Raw genomic sequence first — 10,041 nt, forward strand, 5'->3', positions numbered from 1 at the left:
AAGATCCCATCATATGTCCCTCTTCTCTGCCATCTACTTAGCCTGGAGAAGAGAAGGTTAAAAGGTGATATGATAGCCCTGTTTAAATATTTGAATGGATGTCATATTAAGGAGGGAGCAAGCTTGTTTCTGCTGCTCCAGAGAACAGGACTCGGAACAATGGATGCAAGCTCCAGGAAAAAAGATTCCACCTCAACATTAAGAGGAAGTTCCTGACAGTAAGGGCTTTTCAACAGTGAAACACACTTCCTCGGAGAGTGGTGGACTCTCCTTCCTTAGAGGTCTTTAAACAGAGGCTGGATGGCCATCTGTCGGGAATGCTTTGATTGCATGGTATGGGGTTGGAATGGATGGCCCTTGAGGTCTCTTCCAGTTCTATGATTCTATTTGTATCATGTTCTCCTCTGAAGAGCTCAGGACAATGACATAAAATATTATCATATTCTGTCTCAATCAGAACCCCATGAAGTCGGGTTAGGTTGAGAGATTATTATAACTGGCCCAAAGTCACCCAGTGAACTGTGCGGCTGAGGGAAGATTTTTACTTTTCAGCCTTTGTTTGCAATCTTTTAATCCCTAGTTTTATCAGCTTCAGCACACTCTGCAGACAACTCTTGAATATGTATGTACTATGTATGTATTTTCTGTAGACCTCCATGTAACAGCAAGGAGCCTTATTGCATTAGAAAAGTGGGGCACGTTACAGAGTGCCCAAGAAGAGCACTCTGCCACCGCCACCGTTTGCTACGTCTGGGAACCGCAGTAGCCAAACCGCGAGGTTCCCGGGCGCAGCAGGAAAGAAGCACCAAAATGGTGCTTCTTTCTGTGACCCAGAATGGCGCCGCGAGGCGCTAGTCACGCACTCGTGGCATCACTTCCGCCGTGCGACATCCAGACGCTATGCGTCCGCGACATCAAAATGGCAGCCCCCATGTGGACAGGCACCGCCATTTTGTACAGACTCGGTCCGTATTAGGGTTGAGGGGTGTCCAGAAGGGACGCCCCTTCTCAACCCTAACACACCCCTTCGGCACGTCTGTAATGCACCTAAGTCAATATGTGGCAGCAGAGAAGCAGCTGTCTGCTTACCTCTGTTACCCTGGGTGTGGACCTGTTCTGGGTGGGGACAGTCCAAGACAATATGCTTGCTTAGGAGAATTATATTAGCTCAAATGTAGTGGCTGGATAACTTAGCTTAGAGGACCAATCCCTATGTATAGCAAGTCCAGAGGTATATAGAACTCCAGAGACAGATGTCCAGTGATAATGAGTTTTATTTAAAGGCGGAAATCAATACATACAAATAGAACAAACAACCACGCATACACCCAAGGACTAGAGAAATCAAGGTGTGTATAGAGCAGTGGTTCCCAACCTTCCTAATGCCATGACTCTTTAATACAGTTCCTCATGTTGTGGTGACCAAAACCCATGAAATTATTTTTGTTGCTACTTCATAACTGTAATTAAATAGGTGTTTTCCAATGGTCTTAGGTGGCCCCCATGAAATGGTCATCCGACTTCCCAAGGGTTCCCGACCCACAGGTTGGGAACCACTGGTATAGAATAAGACATCACTAACAGCAATACTGCACCTGAATGGATCTTGTCTTCAATTGCTGGGGGGTCCTGGATGAAATGGAGGACTCAAACAGCTCCCGCTGCATGAGGGATGGGCAAGCTGTTCAGATGACAGCCTGGCAAACCAACAGAGATTCTGCATGCTTGCTGAACATGCTGAAAAGCACTGATATTTATATGCCTTGGGGCAGATTCCAAGGGGGTTAGAAAAACCAAATGGTTCTGGAATATTTTGATATGGGTTTGAGATGTCTGAAGTTACTTTGAAGTAATTCTCCAAGGTGGTGACACTGAGGTGTGAATAGGCAGCAATGGACATGCATTTCCAGGCAGAGAGGATTAGCATGCAAAGTTGCCAGTGCTTTGTTTATATTAAATCTGTAGCCCATTGATCTATAGTCTTGAATTCCCTCACCTCCTCCAAATGTCCAGAATCGATCAATCAAAGCCAGGGACCTTCATGCAAATCCTTATGCTAGTTTACATACCAAGGCTGCTTTATAGTAATGGCATCTGCATCAGGGTCATGGAAGGCTTACACAGCCTATGCTTTATTAAGTTTCTGATATCAAAAGAGGAGAGGTGATTGGAGACCCCCCCATGAGTCTAACACCTCTCTGCATGATACGGTAGCACTTCCATTTTCCTTTCAGAGGGAGACAGTCATAAAAGTGTGCCTTCTGTCAAACAGATTTTCTCAGCATGACAAAACATGTGCTTTTACAACCATCTCCCTCTGGCAGAGAACAGAAGCATTTTGAGGGCATAAGGAGAGTTAAGCAGAAAGCTGCTTCTCTGCTGCTTGCCTCAGCTTATTTTTGCAAAAAGGCTCATGGTGTTTCTGATATCTCCAAACTGAGATGAGGAAGTTCCCTGTCTGAAATCCTGAAAAGATGCTATTAGTTGTATAGTCGAAACCTTTCATTGCCGGCATCCACAGTTTTTTGTGGGTTTTTTAGGCTATGTGGCCATGTTCTAGCAGAGTTTCTTTCCTAAATTTCGCCAGCATCTGTGGCATCTTCAGAGAATGAGAACAAAGTCAAGAGATTCATTCTCTGAAGATGCCAGCCACAGACAGAGGACTTCCTCATCTCAGTTTGGAGATATCAGAAACTTGTAGCCCAGATGCTGTTGGACTGCAGCTCCCAGCATGCCTCACCATTGGCTATATTCAATAGTGTTGCTGGGAGCTGCATTCTTACATCATCTGAAGGTCTGCATGAGTCTTATTCCAGAAGCATAAGAAATATATTTAAAAACTAGTACATTCATACAACTTCCCTTGAAGGTAAGCAAGACAGAGATAATTCATTGCCGCAAGTGAGGGAATCAAATTGGTCCTTCCAGCAGGCAGCATAAAGTGATCATAATGTGCACATTCAGATTCCCCATCATTCCTCCTTCCAATAGTGCTGAAGGAATATTTGTGACTACTGTTCTTATTTTCAAGCAGGCAATATTCACAGCATTTCTTAGAAATGCTCTTTTTGAGAACAAAGTCAAGAGATTCAGTCACTCTTCCAGTGTAGTTCTCTTAGTACTAAATCCTGCTTTCAAGAAAATTCTTGCCATGGTTCAGTGGTGTTTAACCTATCATATAATATCCAGGTTTACTGTGTTAGAAGAAGCAGAACAGTATTAAGCTTTTCCCACAAGCCTGTGATTGTGTTTGACCCAGTAACCTGTATTAGATTAACATTTATTCTACAACTGCTCAGCAAGCTTTGGACCTTGGTGAGCTGCAGTTTATAGAGGACACTAACCATTTTTACAAGTGGAGCAGGAAAAGGGAATTGAATCTGAGGGAGTAATTCCAAGCAAGTATGTTGCCGCAGCAGTTAAATTGTTTATACGAGGAGTAGGGGAATTACATCTGACTGACCTCTCTTTTTATCTGCTTAAAAGACAAAGTGCAGGTCTCCATGGCAAGTACGAACTCCTGGGGAATGCAGTTTAAAACAAATGGGCACAGATGCTAGAGCACTTTGCCATCTACCAAGAAGGGAGACTTTCAGAGTGGAAAGGAATGTAAGCAAGGCAAAATTGCTGGGATTAGAAATGGTTTCAAGTTAGCCAACCTACACATAATAGGGTTCATAAGCATTCCCAAAGCAGGTCCTTCTGAGACCTACCTGACAGCCAGGGATCCCACACTAGCATATAAGCAGCAAAGTATTTGCCATTAACCTTAACCCTTTGCTCCTTTAAACAGATGTTGTTCCCACATTTTTCTGCCATTTGTAAGGGCAGGTCTATCACAGATGCAAAGTAGCATGACTCCACTGACTTAAGTGAAAATAAAGCAGAATAACAGAAAGTGATTATTTGATAAGTAAAATAAGTACTTTAAAAAAAAGAACATGAACACTATGAGCAAGCCACTGGCTTGTGGTACAAAACACACTTTCCCCTTGTTGGCTTTGTCATCACTACAAGAGAACAAAAGGCAGCAGCATACGCCAGTCCTTGAACCATGGGATATTCTTTATCTACCATTTATTGAGCCCACTTGTGTGTATCAATGGAGTTTATCACATGGAGGCAAAGTGCCCAAATCCTGTGGAAAAGGCAGTTTAAATCCCATGAATATCCCGCACAAGCAGGATTGTTTTCAGACACGTCAGGGCACTTTGGCATTAAGCTAACATTAACCCATGCAAAAAGTGGCAAAATTGCACCACTTTAAAATTCAAGACTTTGTGACTTTTTGCACAGGTTAATGTCGGGTTAATGCCAAATTTGTGTGATGTCATCTAAAAACAATCCTGCTCTTGTGGGATATTCATGGATTTAAACCCTGTTTATCCACGGGATTTGGGTGCTTCCATCCCATGTGATAAACTCCTAAGTAAAAGAAAAAGTTAGTTATATCACATCATCAAAAAGAATGGAGATATCACTCAGATAGGAGAAAGGAACATCAACAATCTAAGATATGTGGATGACACCATACTACTAGTGGAAAATATCATAGACCTGGAACAATTACTAAGGAAACTCAAAGAAGAGTTCATGGCTCATTCAGAAACTGGATATATGTTTTATTTTCAAAAATCCAGTAGTTGCATGCATCAAGAACAACAAATGGATTCCAGTGACTCAATTCTGGGTTAAAATCCAAAGTTTCAAAGAGGTTTATGGGTGATGAATCTTTTCTGGGATTTAGTTTTTAGCACCTTGGACAGATCCTTTCAAGTCTGGGTTAAAATCAGGAACAGACTGATTGATTGATTGATTGATTGATTGATTGATTGATTGATTGATTTTTGCATCCCTCCTTATATCAAAACATCTCTGGGCAGCATGCAATAAAATCAGTTTAAGACAATGAATACCAATAACAGTAATTTTGTTCACCATCCCAGTCTCTTGGAAGCCAGCAGTGATACAATCTGGAAAAACAAGCAGATTAAGAATGGCAGTAGAGTTGCCAGATTGACAACTACAGAGGTTTCCTTTAATGGTTGTGCAGAAGTGGGGATTTCACTAGGAGTTATTTGTCATACAACCAAGTAACATGCACTACCTGGTGAAATTCCCTCTTCTGCACAGCCATTAAAGGCCATTAGTGTGTGTTTTTTAAATCCCTCTCTAGTTTTCAGTCTGGCATTACTACTTGGCAGCATGCAAAGGTGAGAATAAAATATAGCCATAGTCGCTTTACTTTTCTGGTTGCTTTTTTGCTCCCCCCCCCCTCTCTTTTCCTCCCTGCTTCTTGAATACACAGAGATTCCAGGCAGTAAGGACTATGAGTATATTTTATTCCTCATGAATTCTATCACTGGATTAAAATTGTGTTTGTTTATGAGGAATCTGCGTCTTTTTAAATTAAAGAAGCTATCTTGTTTTCCTCACAGTCTAGCCAGCTCTGACCCTGTTCCATTTAGAAACTGGCTCAATTAAAGGTTGATGAAACATTCTCCCTTACACCACAATCAATACGTGCAATTCTGCAGCTGTCAATGATGCACTGAAAACTTGGCACTGAAGTCACTGTCCCTGCTGTGTGTCTTCAAACCTATATTACAGTGAGGGCAGGTGGATCCTAGAGGCTAATCCTGTAAAGCTGCTGCTCCTTGTCCTAGATGCTATCAAGGATCTGGCCTTCACATTTCATATATTTTGCTGCAAACAAACAACAGGAGAGACAAAAGAAAAGGATGAAGAAGTAATCATGGAAAAGAGAGGAGATAGGAGGAGGTGGAGGAAGGGGGAAGGAAACAACAGCCAGGAAAGTGGAATTTGAGTGCACCTGGGAGATGTTTTAAAACCAATAATGGAATAAGGCCCTGGTCTTGGACGAGAGTGGAATCTGCCCTGAGGATGCCACCTACAAACAGGCCTGAGCACATTGATGAAATTGTTCAGTTGAAGCAATGCCTGTCAATATGATGAGCACTCAGTGGAAAGAACAGTATGTACAAATGCCCTACTTTAAGCCCCGTGCTCTAGTCAGTAAGAGGAATATTTTTAATACCAAAAAACAGAGGCCAGCCACAGCCCTTTCTTCTCAGCTCTCTCCCAGGGTCTTACTGGACAGATTTCTAGAATATTTCCTCCTCCATGGTGTAGCTACTCAGCTGCTGGGGAGAATCAGGAGTATGTCACTTCCATGAGTGCAACAACAATGGGGAAACTATATGCATGCGAGGGTAATACTGTAGAGAAAAGAACACACCTAGGTGAGGGTTGCAAATTCTTTCAGTTAGTCTCAAAGGTGCTGCAAGATCTCTCTACGTGCTGAAATACGATTAGGGATAAAACAGATGCTTGGGATGCCTTCTTGCCAGACCCCCACAATGACAATGGTAGCCTGCAGCTCTCGGTTTGTTTATCCTAAACAATAGTGGGAGAAGAAGAGTTGTAGATTTGGGCAGAAGATAGTTGCAGAGCTCTTGGACATGCAGTAATAACAGAGCATCTTGAAATTCCAACTGAAGAGGAGATTGTGAAATATCCTTCCCCTCTGAGCAGAAGAAGATGGGAAGGCTGAATTATTCTTATACAGAGGTAAATGCTGGCTTATAGTGATTTCAGTCAGAATCATCATAGGCTACAAATCACTAACAGGAAAACCTACCCTCTTCAGCTGAAATCTCTGTCCTATTGTGCAGAAGGAAATCTCTTTCCTATTGTTCAAGGGAACAAAGGGAGTTCCACAGCACTATCTCCCAGGTGGGTACCCTCATTGAAGCACAGTGTAAGGGCTACTGCCTGTTGCATTCTCAGTTACAGAACATAGACTTCCTGCTGCCATCTACCAGTTGGAGTTTTTATTACATCATACCTGAATAATTCATGGGGAAACCTATCACAACCACTCATAAGCGTCCTATGCATCTGATGCATCCTGCACTAACGGTGAGTAAGGACAAAAGACAAAGACTTCCCATACCGCCTATTTACTTAGGAACAGAACATTGAACTGATAAATAATATTTGGGAATTTCTCTCTTTTGTGCCTTAATTGTTGGAATTGATTGAAGAAACACCATTGCTAATCAGATTTTCAGATTTAAGGAAGAAAGCAAAGGAAGAAAGTGCAAATGTGGCTTTACAGTTGAACATAAAGAAAACAAAAATAATGCCTACAGATGACTTAAATAATTTCATAACAGACAATAAAGATATTGAAAGATTTTCCATACTTTGGCTCAATCATTAATCAGAATGGAGACTGGAGACTGCAGTCAGGAGATAAGAAGAAGACTAGGGAGATTATCAGACGGGGGGGGGGGGGGTAGAGACATACTCCTGGCATAATTGCTCGATCTTGCTGAAGATTTTCAGACACATTGCACTCATCCAGGACTTATCCCCTGAAGATCCAGGAATGCTCCTGCAATGAAACTATTCCTGGGACTTCCCTATAGGGTCGTCAAGATGACTTGATGGCAATGAACAACAACAACAACAACAACAACAAACTTGAAGAAATAATGCTACTCATACTTAGAAACTGGAGTCTGAATATGAGAAGGGATGGAGATAGAACATATGATGATTGGTTAGGGGAATTGTCACTATTAAGATCCAGCATGGTGCAGTGATTTGATTCTGGAGAGTAGGGTCCAATTCCCTGCCTGGCCATGAAACCCACTGGGTGACCCTGGGCAAGTCATATGCTCTCAGCCTCAGGGAAAGGTAATGGCAAACCTCCTCTGCACAAATCATGCCAAGAAAACCCCATGATATGTTTGCCCTAGGGTCAGAAATGACTTGAAGGCATACAATAGCAACAAGCAAGAGCCACTGTTACACACACATCATTTAGATTGGAGTTGAAGTGCCTGTTGTACATGACAGAAGTGGCAAGGGAGCTATTTTCTAGTGTATTCATTCTATGTTCATGCTGTAAAAATTAAGAACCAGCCACCATAGTTGATGGGACCAGTTGTGAAGGTCTTTACCACCCATTCATCACCCCAAGCTTGGCCAGATAACAATTGTGTAGTAAAGGCTTATATGTTTAGACCTGTCTTTCTGGCAGCCATTCAACATTATGGGAGGACTGCGGATGAAGCTATGGAAAGGCAACATCCACATCACCACTGGAACATCTGGAAGGAACCTGAGGAGTTATTGAGATTGAGGACAAAAATCTCTGATCCTTCTCACTCTCCCTGCACACATACATTTCCTTTTAAAGAAATAGTAAAGTAACTACTATTTTAGAAAAAAATATAGAAGTTTTAATAAACTAAACTAATAAACTAGCAAACTAAATTAAACTAGTAAGGAGAAAACCAGCTATTCCCTCTCCTCCCAAAGAGAGTCCCCTCCTCCATTTATAGATATCTTTTCCCTGCATGTTTGGGAGATATGCTTAAAATATTTAAACCCCAGTAAATTTGATACTCATATTGAACTTCAGCAAATTGTTTTGCCTAAGAAGAATGTGTTTTAAGGCCTTGGATAATTTGGAATTAATTTATTCCATTTGCTTCACTGGGAAAGTACCAATAAACAAAAAAGGTTTCAGTTTATTTAAGTCTTGCCCATTTTGTAACTTTGTATTATTAAGACAGGGAGACAGTTAATGCTGTCATAAACATCATTCCAAATATTTCAGGCTATCCTTTATAGGATGGGATGTCAGTTTTCCAAAAGCATGTTTCCTTGGCAACCCATACCCTACACCTCTCCCTATTACTCTCTCCATCCTGGGATGGAAGATCTCAATTGTTTGCTCCCTCTTGCTTTTAAAACCCAATGCAATTCCAAATCCCTTTGAGAGCTCAGCTTTACCCTCCCTTGCTCTCTCTTCATCAAATGTGTGGAACAACAATGTGATGTTTATGTACAACTTAGCCAGCAAAATAAGCCTAATATTTCTTAATGGTGAAATGATTTGACCTGAATTCTATTGGAATCTCTCCCCATTAGAAAATTACAGCATGCTTTCATGTTAATGTTTTTGCTGGGTACTCCCCCATCCAAAGGAGTAGCCCAGGCTTTTTGTTTGTTATTGTGTGCCTCCAAGTCATTTTTTACTTATGGCTACCCTAAGGTGACCCGGTCATTTGGTTTTCTTGGCAAGTTTCTTCAGCAGGAGTTTGTTGTTGCCATCATCTGAGGCTGAGAGAGTGTGACTCAAAGTCACCCAGTGGGTTTTTATGCTTGAGCAGGAATCAAACCCTGATCTTCAGAGTCATAGTCCAACACTCAAACCACTACACCACACTGGCCCTCTAGCCCAGAGAACTCTACTTCTTTTCTTTACATGGAGACAGACTCCTGATACTGGATGGCATTAGCATACATCATGTTAGAAATATCATGTATTCAAGCTCCTTGAAATAGCTGATAGTTAATATTTTGTCTGTCATGTCCTACTGTTAGCATGAGAAAGGGATCTCATCTGACTCTGAGAATATTTTTTGCAAGAGGGGAAATTGTTTACTCCTTGGGAATATTCATTTCTTTACCTTGCAGTCTAATCCATCATAAACCTTGGCAAGTAACAGCGGGCAGTGAGTTCTGCCACCCTAATTCTATGCCCAGAAAAATGGAAATGGGAAAGATGTTGGCAATCTACCATACTTTGCTTCTGCATATGGCCCAGGGACAATAAGATTGCATGAAAACAGTGCTTAGTGGAATGCATTGTGACAATCCTGGGATTTAGACTCAGGAGATGTTTCTTTTGCACTGAGTCATGTCTAATAAGGTTACATTTCCAGCTATAAAGCTGCTCTGTGTGTGCACCCTTATTTCTGAGCTCAGTGCATTTTAAAATGTCCACTGCTGCATATATCAAAGCCAACAGTAAAGCAACAGACCTCATAAACTGGATGCATTGTGGGGATGGTGATAGATGCAAATCGCCATCCTGGAAATGAGTTGGAGGAATTGGATCTGAGTGTAGCATCCATGGGAGCCATAAAACATAAGGAGGAAGTTCCTAGCTATATATTGCGTGTAGAATTGAAAGTTCCTGTTAAGAGAAAATGTGCTCAG

The sequence above is a fragment of the Sceloporus occidentalis genome, unplaced genomic scaffold (genome assembly GCF_023333645.1).
Source record: "Sceloporus occidentalis isolate IW3139 unplaced genomic scaffold, rSceOcc1.0.p SCAF_4, whole genome shotgun sequence".
Classification (NCBI taxonomy): domain Eukaryota; kingdom Metazoa; phylum Chordata; class Lepidosauria; order Squamata; family Phrynosomatidae; genus Sceloporus; species Sceloporus occidentalis.